The following is a 15,198-nucleotide window of genomic DNA, read 5'->3' on the forward strand; positions in this document are numbered from 1 at the left end:
AATAGATTTGTGGTAGATGATTTTGTCCAACTAATGTGAGTGTTCTGAGGACATTTAAGGTAGGCTACACTAAGTTATAATGTTTAGTAGGCTAGAGGAATTAAATGCATTTTCAACTTAGGGATATTTTCATCTTACAATGGGTGTATCAGGACATAATCCCATCATAAGTCAAGGAACATACTGTATTTAAGGCAAAAGCTGAAATAAAAGGAAAAGGAAAGAACTCTACTCTCACAGTGAGAGATATTTTTTCTTGGAATTAACTTATCAAGTAGACAAAGATAATTATAGGGAGAATTCACAAACTTGGTATCTTTTAGCTCTTTAGTCCCAGCTGCTCCAGACACTGAGCAGGGAGGATCCCATGAGCCCAGGAGTTTGAGGCTGCAGTGAACTCTAATCACACTTCAGCCTGGGCAACCAAGCAGGACCCTGTCTCAAAAAGCAACAACAACAACAACAAAAAGATAAGAAGTGCATACCCAACAAACGAAAAATATGCATTTTGCACAAAAATTTTTGGAATGATCACAAAAGTTAAGCAAGTGTTAAACCAAAACATAACAAATTTCAAAAAGCAAAATCCATACAGGCCACATTCCTTAATCAAAATTCAGTAAGTTAGAAGGTTGTGACAAAATCCTATCTACTTAAAAACTTTAAAACTTCCTTTTAAATAAATAATTTTTTTATTAAAAATAGGGTGAACATACTTTCCAGTTCACCCAGGAGAGCCTCAGTTAACACTTATTTTCCTCACATAACACATATACTGTCATGCACTGCAAAATGGTATTTTAGCCAATGAAGAACTGTATATACAACAGTGGTCCCATAAGATTACAATACTGTATTTTTACTGTGCCTTTTCTATGTTTAGATACACAAATACCATTATATTATAATTGCCTACAATATTCTGTACAGTAATATGCTGTACAGGTTTGTAACTTAGGAGCAATAGGCTATATCATGTACCTACCCTAGGTGTGTAGTAGGCACCACCTAGGTTTGTGTAAGTACACTCCATGATGTTCACACATGATGAAATCTCCTAATGGCAAATTTCTCAGAACAACAAATTTCCTGTAGTTAAGTGATGCATAACTGTATTTTGCTCTCCAAAGTGTCCCAATTGGGATGATAAGTTACATGGTGACCCCAATAAAGAATAATCCAGAACTGAAGTTGGAATCTACTTAGAAAGTAATGCCAAAAGCTAATGACCAAAAAAATCCTGTGGGGGTACAGTCCAAGAGGTTCTCAGAGGAAATTTTGTAGCCTTTAATGCATTAATTAGAAAATAATGGAGATTAAAAATAAACTGAACATGTAACTCAAGAATGTGAACAAAAGAAAAAGAAAGCAGAAGGAAGGAAGGAATGAAAGCAGGAGTTAATGAAATAGAAAACAAATCGAACAGTAGATTTTACCAACAAAATTAAAAGTTGATTCTTAGGAAAACAAAACAAAACAAAAAACACAGCCAGGTGCAGTGGCTCATGCCTGTAATCTCAACACTTTGGGAGATTGAGGCAGGAGGATTGCTTGAGCCCAGGAGTTTGAGGCCAGTCTGGGCAACATAGAGAGACCCTGTCTCTACCAAAATTTTTTTTAAAAACCAGGTGTGGTGGCACATACCTGTAGTCCTAGCTACTGAGGAGGCTGAGGTGGGAGGATCACTTGAGTCCCAAAGTTCAAGGCTGCAGGAGCCATAACCACACCACTGCACTCTGATCTGGGCAACAGCAAGACCAAAAAAGGAAGAAGAGGGAAAGGGGGAGGAAGGGAGGGAGGGAGGAGTGGGGGGTGGAGAGACAGAGAGAGAGAGAGAGAGAAAGGGAAGGAAGGGAGGGAGGGAGGGGAGGAGGAGGAGGAAGGGAGGGAGGGAGGAGGAAGGGAGGAAGGGAGGAAGAAGGGAGGGAGGGAAAGAGAAAGAAAAAGAAAGAGAAAGGAGGGAGGGAGGGAGGGAGGAAGGAAAAGAAAGAAAGAAGAGAAAGAAAGATTGATTTATTTCTGATCTATCAGTCAAGAGATACAAGAAATAAACATCTCACAAGAAAAAGATAACTAAAGTATGGATGACCTTTTAAAATGTACATTAGAAAATTTTCCAGAAAAAATTTAATTACCAAGCTGACTTAAGGAGGGGGAGAAAATCTAATTTGTAGAAGAAATTGAAAAGGTAGTCAGATAGTTTCCTCTAAAAAAGACACCCACCCAGGTGATTTTCTGAGTCAGTCCTATGTAATGCAAAGAATTCCAGAACATGGGAAGAGAGAGGTTTTACCATTCGTTCTTGGAAGCTAGGCTACTATGACATCAAAGCCAGACCGTGCTGCTTGCACTCGACAGGAAACTGTAGGTCAGCCCCACTTCTGAGCATAGATTTTTAAATCTCAGTAAAGTACTAGAAAATAAAAACCAGTGGTGCATTAAAAATAATATTATAGTTCGGGCAATGGATAGTGGTGATAGTTGTACAACATTGTGAATGTAGTCAATGCCACAGAGTAGTACACTTAAAAATTGTTAAAATGGTAAATTTCATGTGTATTTTACCAAAATAAAAAATGTAACATTTTGGGGGGAAATTTTTCTACTAATCCTCTTGTTTCTGCATATCTTTTGAGCAAAGGCTCTGGCAGTTTTTCCTAGACTGTCTTTTCCAGAATATTTGTATAGCAAACAGTTTTAGGAGAAAGAGATAATGTCATCCCCAAGCAGGGAGATTTGTTTGCTGTCTCCTCCCAGGGTAAAGTTGGGGCAGGTTTGCCTGCAGCCCCTTGTAGAAAGAAGGCTGAGTTTTCCTGAGTTCCAGTTCTTTAGCCTGTGATGTATACTCTACATGGGCAGTATACACTACATGGCAGTATCCATCTAGGCTGACTTGCATTGTCCCTTTGGGATTTGGTGACATGAGGAACTGGTGCAAAACTCATGCTACCCGCTGTGCAGTAGCAAGGAACTTTGTCTCTGACCCAGAAATCTTGGGTCTTCTGCTAGCATTCAGGAAACTGTGGCAGGCTACCTTGCTAGTTTGCAAGCAGGGTAGAATCTCAGATAGTTCTTTACCATTTGGGCAACAAGGATAGGCTGCTGACAGAGTACTTGCTACTGAGAAGAGAAAGGATAAGGTCAGAGGATGTGGGAAGATTGCGCAGGATCTGGTAGTGAGTGCTGTTGCCCAAGTGTTGGGTGAGGGGGAAGAAATAGGAATCCCCGACTGTCCTACCTGTTAATGAATGTTTAGAGAATGAGCAATGAGAGGAAGCATTGAAACAAGCCGCCTCATGGTGCTCTCCTCCTCAGACAGGGTAAGGAGGGGATTTTATCACGACAATGGGCAGCAAGCCCTGTGGCTCCAGTCAAAAGACAATATGGCTGTGTCAAGGGGTTTCCAAAGTGGAAATAAATGGTGCCAACAGTAAGGATATGAAATTTTGGGTTTGTTTGGTTGAGTCTGGACTGTTAACCATTGCCAGCCACTTGAAATTAAAAGTAAACACAGGCTGGACATGGTGGCTCACAACTGTAATCCAAACACTTTGGGAGGCAGAGGTGAGTGGATCCCTTGAGCCCAGGAGTTCGAGACCATCCTGGGCAACATGGCAAAACCCTATCTCTACAAAAAAAACAAAACAACACACACACACACACACACACACAAATTAGCCAGGCATGGTAGCACGTACCTGTAGTCCCAACTACTTGGGAACCTGGGATGGGAAGATCACTTGAACCTGGGAGGCTGGGGTTGTAATGAGCCAAGATCACACCACTCACTGCATTCCAGCCTGGGGGACAGTGTGAGACCTTGTCTCAAAAAAAAAGTAAACAAAAAGCTTTGCTTACCAGGGAGGAGCTACCTTCTCCTGCTGCACCAGAAAATCTCTCCCTCCTTCTCTTTCCTGAGTTTAGGAAAGTCCTGCTACTTTAAGGAACCAAATGACTGGGCCTAGGTCTCCCTGTCCCCAAAGAGGACATACACACTGTATGAATATACTGAGGTACTTCAAGGAGGGGAGAGACTCACATTTCTCTGGCTCTTCTGGATTCAGGCAACCGAATCGCCATCCTACCGGGTCCAGTGGTACTCAGATTTAACTCATGGGACGTGGGTAGGGTTTGAGGTGAGGTAAGGGAGCTAATGTGACCTTATGGGGAGGACCTCTCGAATTCATTCATTCTACTTTTGTTGCTTGTACATCTGAACATATAATAGGAATTGATGTGTTATATATTTATACTTCACATCCCATAAGTGCCCAAGAGGGTTATCCCAAGCAGGGAAGAGATAAGGCAGAGATGTGCTACTGAGACAAACTCCCTGCCATTTGTCGGCAGCACGTGATCATGAGTACCTCTACCCTCTGATTTAAAAGTTTTTACCATATAGTTGATGTCCTGTTGGTTGGTAAGTCAGAAGCCTCAGTCTCAGGCCAGGCACAGCTCACACCTGTAATCCCAGCACTTTGGGAGCCTGAGGCGGAAGAATCACTTGAGGCCAGGAGTTTGAGACCAGCCTGGGTAACATAACGAGACCTCATCTCAATAAAAAAAAATTTAAAAATTTGCCAGGCATGGTGGTATGAGCCTGTAGTCTTAGCTACTCAGGAGGCTGAGGCGGAAGGATTGCTTAAGCCCAGGAGTACGAGGCCGCACTGAGCTATGATTGGGCTCCAGCGTGGGCAACAGAGTGAGACCCTCTTTTGTTTTTTGACAGAGTCTTGCTCTGTTGCCCAGGCTGGAGTGCAATGGTACAATCTCAGCTCACTGCAACCTCCACCTCCCAGGTTTAAGCAATTCTTGTGCCTCAGTCTCCCCAACAACTGGGACCACAGGCACACACCACCATGCCTGGCTAATTTTTGCATTTTTAGTAGAGACAGGGTTTCACCATTTTGGTCAGGCTGGTCTTGAACTCTTGACCTCAAGTGATCTGCCCACCCTGGCCTCCCAAAGTGCTGGGATTACAGGTGTGAGCCACTGTGCCCAGCTAAGACCCTGTCTCTTATCAAATAAAATAAAATAAAATAAGCCTATCTCAGTGCCTCTGGCTGGGGTGTTGCCATACCTACACCAGCAGAGGTGGCTGGTAGTCCCCAACAATATTCAGAGGGTTGCTTGCCTAGTCAAGTTTCCTGGGATAATGTAGGCAGATTCATGATGCTTCTGACACCCAGGGAACAGTATTGGGGAGACCCTTATCTCTGGGCCCCCAACATCAAAAAGGAGGCTCATCTCTCTATTGGATGTTTTTGGAGACAGTATGTGTCTCACTTGGGCATTCTATTTGGTCCTTTATATCAGCTAACCCACAAATCAGCATTTTTTGAGCAGGGCACAAACCGGTAGCAATGAATGCTCTCTTTGTCCCCTAGATCCTACATTGCAGTCTGGCGACAAATCATATGGTCTGCCTGAGGCAAGAAACTGCAGTGGCAGGCAATCTGACCTGCTGCCGTATCTGTCATCCCTTTCCACGTGCTATGAAAACAAACTCATGTGGGTGTGGCTGCTCTTGAACCATTTTGCTGTACCTATTGCTGTTAATGGCAGCCCCCAAACATGGACTCCACCTTGTGCACGTACAGACACACAGACTAGCACAGTGTTTTTTCAATCTGATGGATACAAATTCATATGCACCTCCTCTCTGTGGAGCAGCTTTGGGTGGTGCCATGTGTGACTATCAAGGCTGCAACTACTCAGTGACATAGTCCATGTGTCTTTGTCTTTTATTTTTTGAGATGGAGTTTCATTCTTGTCATCCAAGCTGGAGTGCAGTGGTGTAATCTTGGCTCACTGCAACCTCTGCCTCCTGGTTCAAGCAATTCTCCTGCCTCAGACTCCTGAGCAACTGGAACGACAGGTGTGCACCATCATTCCTGGCTAATATTTGTATTTTTAGTAGAGTCGGGGTTTCACCACATTGGTCAGGCTGGTCTCGAACCCCTGACCTCAGGTGATCCACCCACCTTGGCCTCCTAAAGTGCTGGGATTACAGGTGTGAGCCACCACACCCAGATAGTCCATGTGTCTTAACCAGCCCATGATCCACAAAACCCAAACTGGAGTGACTGGTGACCTTTTGGGTTATATGTTTGTACATAGGGGATACAGAGCCATGGACTCTCTCAACTGTGGACGAGTGCTGCTTTCTAGCTCATCTATTGTCTGCTTGTCAATGGCATCCGAGATTCTCAGGTCAGCCTAAACTGCATGTGTTATGATGGGTAACAGATTGGCTTTAGACTACATTCTGGATGAATAAAATAACACCCTCTGCTCTCGCAATGGTGGGTGTTCACAGTTGGCTATGTCTAGGCTCCTGGGAGGCATGAATGAAGCTAATCTTGCTAACTGGCCTCTTCTTGCTGCTTGGAATCCTATTGATATTCACCTTAATTAAATGCTGTATGAGACTGATTGAACAGGTTTGGTTCTAGCCTGTTGTTTGGATTAAGCAGGCGTCGAAGTCTTGTCCTTGATGCTGGAGGTGCAGCTGGGTGGGAGGTGATTGGTTCATGGGGGCAAAGTTCTCATTAATGGTCTAGCACTATTTACCCCTTGGTTCTGTATAGTGAGTGAGTTCTCATGAGGTCTGGCTGTTTAAAAGTGTGTATCACCTCTCTGCTCTCTCTCAGTCCTGCTCCTGCCATGTAAGAGGCCTGCTCTCGCTTTGCCTTCCACCATGAGTACAAGCTCCCTGAAGCCTCCTCAGAAGCAGATGCCAGTGCCATGCTTCCTGCATCTGGCAGAACTGTGGCCAATCAAACCTCTTTTGTTTATAAATTACCCCGTCTCAGGTATTTCTTTATAGCAGTGCGAGAACAGACTAATACAATGGCGGTACAATTCACTTAGCTGTTTAGTGTGACTTTGGTTATTTAAGTGGAGATATTGAATAGGTACTGATATGGTTTTGCTGTGTCCCCCACCCAAATCTCATCTCGGATTGTAATCCCCATGTATGGAGGGAGAGACCTGGTGGAGGTGATTGGTTCATGGGGGCAGATTTTCCCCATGGTGTTCTCATGATAGTGAGTTCTCACAAGCTGATGGTTTAAGAGTGTGTGGTACTGCCCTCTTTGTGCTCGTGCTCTCGCTCTCTCTCTGTCTCTGCTGCCACCATGTGAGATGTGCCTTGCTTCCCCTTCGCCTTCCGCCATGATTGCAAGTTTCCTGAGGCCTCCCCACCCATGTGGAACTGTGAATCAATTAAATCTCCTTTCTTTATAAACTTTCCAGTCTCAGGTAGTATCTTTAGAGCAATGTAAGAAAGAACTAATGCAAATACTTAGATATATGTGTCTAGAATTCAGAAGAAAAGGCAGAAACCGAAGAGATAAATTCTGAAGTTAACAAGAGAGTAAGTAGAGATGAACTAAGACCCTAGGATACTCCTACATTTAAAAGTTGAGAAGATATTTCACAACCATGTGAATAAACCTAACACTACCGAACTGTAGACTTAAAAATGGGTAAAATGATACTCTGTATGATATTTACCACACAAAAAAAACCCTCATCAAATGAAAAAAAAAAGTCAGGAAATGTTAGTGAATATAATAAAAGAAACTGAAAAACCAGTAAGAAGACCCCGGATGGTTTGGTATTGGGGAGGCAAAATGAAGAATATGGTTTGTTTTGTTTTGTTTTATTGAGATGGAATCTTGCTCTGTCTTGCCCAGGCTGGAGTGCAGTGGCGCCATCTCGGCTCACTACGGCCTCTCCCTCCAGGGTTCAAGCAATTCTTCTGTCTTAGCCTCCCGAATAGCTGGGACTACAAGCGTGTGCCACTGCACCCAGCTAATTTTGTATTTTTAGTAGAGATGGGGTTTCACCATGTTGGCCAGGCTGGTCTCAAACTCCTGACCTCAAGTGATCCACCTGCCTCGGACTCCCAAAGTGCTGAGATTAAGATGTGAGCCACCACATCTGGTCATTATTTTTGTTTGTTTTTGTTTTTTTGAGACAGGGTTTTGCTCTTGGTGTGCAAGCTGGGGTGCAATGGTGCGATCTCGGCTCACTGCAACCTCCACCTCCCAGGTTCAAGCAATTCTCCTGCCTCAGCCTCCCGAGTAGCTGGGATTACAGATACCTGCCACCACACCTGGCTACTTTTTGTATTCTTAGTAGAGATGGGGTTTCACTCTGTTGGCTAGGCTGGTCTAGAATGCCTTACTTCAGGTGATCCACCTGCCTTGACCTCCCAAAGTGTTGGTATTACAAGTGTGAGCCACCACGCCTGGCTAAAGAAATTTTTTTTTTTTTTTTTTTTTTTTTTTTTTTTTTTTTTTGAGACGGAGTCTCACGCTGTTGCCCAGGCTGGAGTGCAGTGGCGCGATCTCGGCTCACTGCAAACTCCGCCTCCTGGGTTCAGGCCATTCTCCTGCCTCAGCCTCCTGAGTAGCTGGGACTACAGGCGCCCGCCACCGCGCCCGGCTAATTTTTTGTATTTTTAGTAGAGACGGGGTTTCACTGTGGTCTCAATCTCCTGACCTTGTGATCCGCCCGCCTCGGCCTCCCAAAGTGCTGGGATTACAGGCTTGAGCCACCGCGCCCGGCCGAAATTTTTTTTTAAAAAATGGAAAAATCAGTATGTCAAATGCTGCTGAGAAATGGAGTAAATAGAAGACTGATGATGATCCATCGGATTTGACAACATGGGGATAGTGTCTTGATAAGAACTGTTTCACTGGAGTAATGGGAATGTAAGCATGATTGGAGTAGTTCAAGAAAGAAAGGTGGGTGTTAAGGGGGAGATGACATGAGTTAGATAACTCTTTTCTGGGAATTTTTGCTATAAAGCATACAAAAATGGAATGGTAGGGCCTTGGAAGGTTTTAAAATAGGAGATTAAAAATGGGAGGTATATATGCAAGTGAGAACAAGCCAATAGAGCAAAAATGACTCAGGAATGTGTTTTTTTTTTTTTGTTTGTTTGTTTTTAAATTTGAGACGGTCTCTCACTCTGTGTTCAGGCTAAAGTGCAGTGGAACAATCGCGGCTCACTGCAGCCTCAACTTCCTAGGCTCAAGTGGTCCTCCCACGTCAGCCTCCCAAATAGCTGGGACTACAAGCACACGCCACCATGCCCAGCTAATTTTCAAAAAATTTTCTGGATTAGGTCTCCCTATATTGCCCTGGTCTTGAACTCCTGAGCTCAAGTGATCCTCCTGCCTCAGCCTCCCAAAGTGCTGGAATTATAGGCTAAGCCACCATACCTGGCAGAAGTCTTTTTAGTAGAAGAGATGGCTACTGATCACAGCTAGACAGAATGGCTAAAGGGTGGAGATGGTTCATGTCTTAATAAGAATAAAGAAAATTAGTTGGATAGAGAACACACTGATAGATTTGGAGAGTGAGAAAGTTCTTTTCTATTGTTTCCATTTTCTCATAGTAAAAAAAGAAACAAAGTGAGAGAATAGAAGATCTGAATAAAGAGGAGAATACTTGTTGGGGAGAGGTTAAGTGTGAATTGACCAGGACAATGTATAAGGATTGCCACACAGTGCTGTGGGCCTTTGATTTTCTGGGCCATAAATTTAAAGTAAAAAGAGTCAGTGAGTATAGATGCAAGCAGCTGGAGTAACTGGAGATAAACAGTATTTTTCAGATCAGAAGGACAAGAATTTAGGGGATGTGCAAGGACAATGATGTCTATGCTAAAGTAGAAAGTGAGGGTGATGGGCCAGGAGTGGTGGTTCATGCTTGTAATCCCAGCACTTTGGGAGGCTGAGGCAGGTGGATCATGAGATCAAGAGATTGAGACCATCCTGGCCAACATGGTGAAACCCCATCTCTATTAAAAATACAAAAATTAGCTGGTTGTGGTGGTGTGCATCTGTAGTCCCAGCTCCTTGGGAGGCAGGAGAATGGCTTGAACTCAGGAGGTGGAGGCTGCAGTGAGCCAAGATCATGCCACTGCACTCCAGCCTGGCAACAGAGCGAGACCCCGTCTCTAAATAAATAAATAGACAAACATTAAAAAAGAAAGTGAAGGTGATGAAATTATAGATAAGGGACAGATGATAGAATCAATTGTCTAAAGAACCTAGTGGAGTCAAAGAATTGTTGGTATAGGCATAATCAAAACAGTAACCTAGAAAGAGGGGTGAGTTAAGATGCTAGAAATTGAGACTTTGGAGGTGATGACAAGATCTAAAGCAGTGTTCTTCAAAACTATATGTTAAGTACCATTAGTGGGTCATGAAATCAGTTTGATGGATCAGTCTCTTAAATTAACATTATTAACCCTGCTGAACATTACAGTCTTCTAGAGGACCTTAAAAACACACACACAAAACAAACAAAACCACCATCCTGTCATTCTCAGTCACATGGAAGGTGGACGACATTGTTAATTAAGTGAAATAAGTGAGAAACAGAAAGTTAAACACTGCATGTTCTCACTCATATGTATAAGCTAAAAAAAAGGAAAAAGTAGAATAGAGGATACGAGAGGCCAGGAAGTGTAGGGGGAAGGGAGCGATAGGGAGAGCTTTGCTAAAGGATACAAAATTATAGCTAGATAGGAGGAAGAAGTTCCTAGTATTCTCTACCACTGCAGGGTGACTGTAGTTAATATATGGCTTCAAATGTTTAGGAAGAGGATACTGAATGTTCTCAACACAAAATGATAAATGTTTAAGATGATGGATATGCTAATTACAATGATCAGATCACAATACATTATATGTATTGAAACATCACTATGTACCTCATAAATATGTACATTGTATGTCAATTTTTTAAGTTAAAAATTTTTTAAAAGACCACACTTCAATTGCAGATTTTCTGATGTATTTGGTCTGATGTAGGGGTTCAGACATCAGTTTTTTGTTAAAATTCTCCAGATAACTACAATGTGCAGGTATGGTCAACAACCACTGGCCCAAGAAGATAATGACATAAAAAGGTTGATGACAGAACTAATGGTAGAAAGATAGTAAGCCACTTGCTAAAATCTTCTAAGAATTAGGGAGAGAAGTATGAGATCACTTGTATGATGAATTACAATAAGGTAGGGTAACAGGTGTCATAGTCTAATGGGAGTCAATGTGCTCAACAAAGAGCATTTGCAAGTGAGAAGAGAGTATATTCATACACACACACGTTTAACCATTTTGTGGACGGATAACGAAAATAAACTTTGACTTCATTTCTTAGAAAGGTGCCTGCACCTACGTTCAGGGATTTGCCTATATCTCACCATGATAAAGTTTGATTTGAATACATTTTATTTAATTTTAGAATTAAGAATATCGCTAATATAAAATTATAAAAACCTTATTTGTAAGAAAGAGAAAATAAATTGACTAGAAAGTTTATTGGCAAATCTAGGTCAAGCTCCATAATTTAAAATTATTTAAAACAAAATTAAAAACATCTATAAAAAGTCAGAACATTCAGTATTTTAAGATAAAACTGTTTTTCAAAAAAAATCATGGTTATGAAAACAACAATTTGGCAGACTATACATTTTTAAATTATAGAAAACATTAAAAATAAAATATCTAACAAAAATGTCTTGCTGTTGTTTTTGGGGAAAAGGTGGGGACAAATATTTTTTATTTTATTTACATATATTTATTAAAAGATGTCCATATGGTATTGCAAACAGTCCCACGTCTCTTGTATTTTGCTGTAATATATGAATTCACACAAAGGAGATGGGATACATAAAATTACAAAGGCGGGAGAAAAGCAAACCAGCCCACATCCTAATACACACTAAAAAGGTCATAATTCAGATATATACGGCATAATAGTTTTAGAAAAAGAGCACTGCCCACCCCCAGGTACACACACACACACACTTCACTTTATTAAACCACAAGAGGAAACAAAATATAAGTAACTGATCTTTCACTTTCCTATGTTAGTTTTTATGTTTTTCGATCATAATGAAATATATTAAGAACAGATTTTCTTCACGATGGATTTTTGTATCTGACATTCTTTTTTGTACTTCTGTTGTTTCATTAACATAGGTATACACCCAAATTCTTTAAAATTACAACTTTGAAAATTAATTATAAAAAGATATTTTCCACGTATATGCCACAGTTTGGCGTTAAAATGCCATTTTGGGGAACTGGTAAATTATAACACACAGGTTTAGAAGAAAAAGAATGGTATCACTGAATGTATATTGGAATTTAACAAAATGTTTTACTGTATTTGCCCCATATACTTTTTTTTTTTTTCCTGAGACAGTCTTACTCTGTCACCCAGGCTGGAGTGCAATGGTGCAATCTTGGCTCACTGCAACCTCCACCTCCCGGGTTCAAGCAATTCTCCTGCCTCAGTCTCCCAAGAAGCTGGGATTACAGGTGCCCGCCATAAAGCCTGGCTAATTTTTGTATTTTTAGTAGAGACGAGTTTCACCATGTTGCCCAGGCTGGTCTCAAACTCCTGACCTCAGGTAATCTACCCGCCTTGGCCTCCCAAAGTGCTGGGATTACAGGTGTGAGCCACCGCACCCGGCCTACCCATATACTTTTATACTTTGAAACCTTAGATTAATACACTGAGGAATTTTATTTCCTAGAAAAATGCCCCAAATTTCCGTTCTATTGTTTTATACAAAATTCTGCATATAGCTTTTAGTTTGCTTTTGATAGAATCTGTGTTACACAGAGAGTCCATGTGATGATAGTTAAAATAATATTTTACATAATATATAAATGTTTCTTTCTCATCATAGTTCTTCTAGGTGGCAATAACACATTATATATGGTAATCATTATTTTACCAAGATCTCTGCTATTATAAGAAGACCAGACCTGAATATATTCCCCTTGACAACAGACAGTAAATCTACGAAATAATTTTAAGAAAAAGTTAAGCATGACAGCATAGCATCAAAGTTGATCATTCTTTGTGAATACATTAAGATATGGGCTAAACATAGGCATGAAAACTAAAAACAAGTACTGTAATATTTACATACATATATCATGGGTTATTAAGAAACAGATTATTAAAGAATAATGTGAATAAATTATATTAATTCACAGTATAAACATACTTTTAGTAATTTAATTCATGAATAAAAAAACATAGATATAACATTAGGCACTATTAATACATATTCTTGTTCTGTCATATATATGAAAATATACATACAGATATAGTTCTTTTAAACCAAACTTTTTAACATATTCACTGATTTAAATAAAAGTTGACAGAGGTAGAATTTGTGTCCATGTTCATGATTTTCAGCAACAAGTACTTCAAATATTTCATTACTGTTCTGTTCTTCTAAAAATCCACATAGGAACTCATTGAAAACCATTATTCTGAAAGGCGGGAAATTGAAAAGTGGGTTAAGAGAAAAATGATGAAGTTATTCAACATATTCATAAAAAACTGAAATTCAGTAATGTTTTAAATGAAATTATAGAATCTAATAAAACTCTGTGACCAGTTACATTTAAGAAGTACTGTTTTACTTCTTAAAATTCAAGTACTGTTTTATTCATTGTACTTTATTCACTTATTTATTTATTTATTTATTTAGAGACAGGTTCTTGCTGTGTTACCCAGGCTGGAGTGCAGTGGCATGATCATAGCTCATTGCAGTCTTGATCTTCTGTGCTCAAGTGATCCTTCTGCCTCAGCCTCCAGAGTAGCGGGAACAACAGGTGCACATCACCATACCTGGCTTCTTTTTTTGGTATTTAGTAGAGACCTTACTATGTTGTTTAGGCTAGTCTCAAACTCCTGAGCTCAAGTGATCCTCTCACTTTGGCCTACCAAAATGCTGGGATTACAGGTGTAAGCTACTCTGCCTGGCTTATACTTTTGTTTAAAAAAGTGATTTTTTGTTTCTTTATTTATATGTCTCTGTATTTTATGTTTCCCCCGTGAATCTGTGTGATACTGCATTATAATAAGAAATACAAACTGGGTGCAGTGGCTCATGCCTGTAATCTCAGCACTTTGGGAGGCTGAGGCAGGAGGATCGCTTGAACCCAAGAGTTCAGGACCAGTCTGGACAACATAGTGAGACCCAATATCTATTTAAAAAAATACAAAAATTAGCTGGGTGTGGTGGCACACACCTGTAGTCCCAGCTACTCAGGAGGCCAAGGTGGGAAACTGCTTGAGCCCAGGAGTTCAAGGCTACAGTGAGCTCTGATGGCACACTGCACCACTCCAGTCTGGGCAACAGAGCGAGACCGCGAGACCTTGTCTCTTAAAACAAAAAAAAACACACAGAAATATGGTCATATGTTCCATAATGATATTCTGGTCAATGACAGACTGCATAAAAGACTGTGGTCCCAAAAGATTATAACAGAACCGAAAATTTCCTATTGCTTAGTATTTAGTATGCTATGCTTTTAATCATTATTTTAGAGTGTACTCTTACTCATTAAAAAATAAAAGTGAACTATAAAACAGCCTCAGGCAGGTCCTTCAGGAAGTATTCCAGAAGAAGGCACTGTTATCACAGGGGAGGACAGCTCCGTAAACATTATTTCCCTTGAATACCTTTCAGTGGGGCACCATGTAGAGGAAGGAGACAGTGATATTGACGATCCTGACTCTTTGTGGGCCTAAGATATGTGTGTGTTTGTGTCATTGCTTTTAGCAAAAAACTTTAAAAAGTAAAACAAAAGATTAATTTCATAAATAGAAAAAAAGCTTATATAATAAGAATATAAAGAAAAAAACATTTCTGTACAGCTATGAAATCTGTGTTTTAAGCTAAGTGTCACTATAAAAGGGTCAAAAAGTTAAAAAAAATTAAAAAGTTTATAAAGGAAAAAAGTTATAGTAAGCCAAGTTTAATTTATTATTGGAGAAAATTAAAACAATAAATTTAGTATAGCTAAGTATACAGTGTTTATAAAGTCTATAGCAGTGAACAGGAATGTCCTAGGCCTTCACATTCACTCACCACTCACTCACTGACTGACCCAGAGCAACTTCCAGTCCTGCAAGCTCCATCTGTGGTAAGTCCCCATATAGGTGTACCACTGGTTATCTTTTAAACTGTATTTTTACTGTACGTTTTCTATGTTTAGATGCACAAATACCACCGTGTTACAACTGCCTACAGTATTCAGTATAGTAACATGCTGTACAGATTTATCGCCTAGGAGCAAGAGGCTATACGATATAGCCTGGGTATGCAGTTGGCTATATACCGTCTAGGTTTGTGTAAGTACATAC

General features: G+C 40.5%; 1 protein-coding gene across 4 annotated transcripts in view; it reads right to left on the reverse strand.

Moving 5' to 3' along the window:
- Positions 1 to 11,326: 11,326 nt before the first annotated feature.
- Positions 11,327 to 15,198, reverse strand: part of CEP135 (centrosomal protein 135) — an 83,965-nt gene continuing 80,093 nt past the window's right edge. For 3 of the 4 annotated variants that reach the window (XM_005555245.5, XM_065545178.2, XM_074039969.1), the window contains one exon: positions 11,327 to 13,316. The gene's annotated coding sequence lies outside the window, so the exon portion shown is untranslated. The remainder of the gene's footprint in view (positions 13,317 to 15,198) is intronic. The other variant, XR_012434907.1, reaches the window with a different exon arrangement.

This window comes from Macaca fascicularis, chromosome 5, assembly GCF_037993035.2.
Source record: "Macaca fascicularis isolate 582-1 chromosome 5, T2T-MFA8v1.1".
NCBI classification, from domain to species: domain Eukaryota; kingdom Metazoa; phylum Chordata; class Mammalia; order Primates; family Cercopithecidae; genus Macaca; species Macaca fascicularis.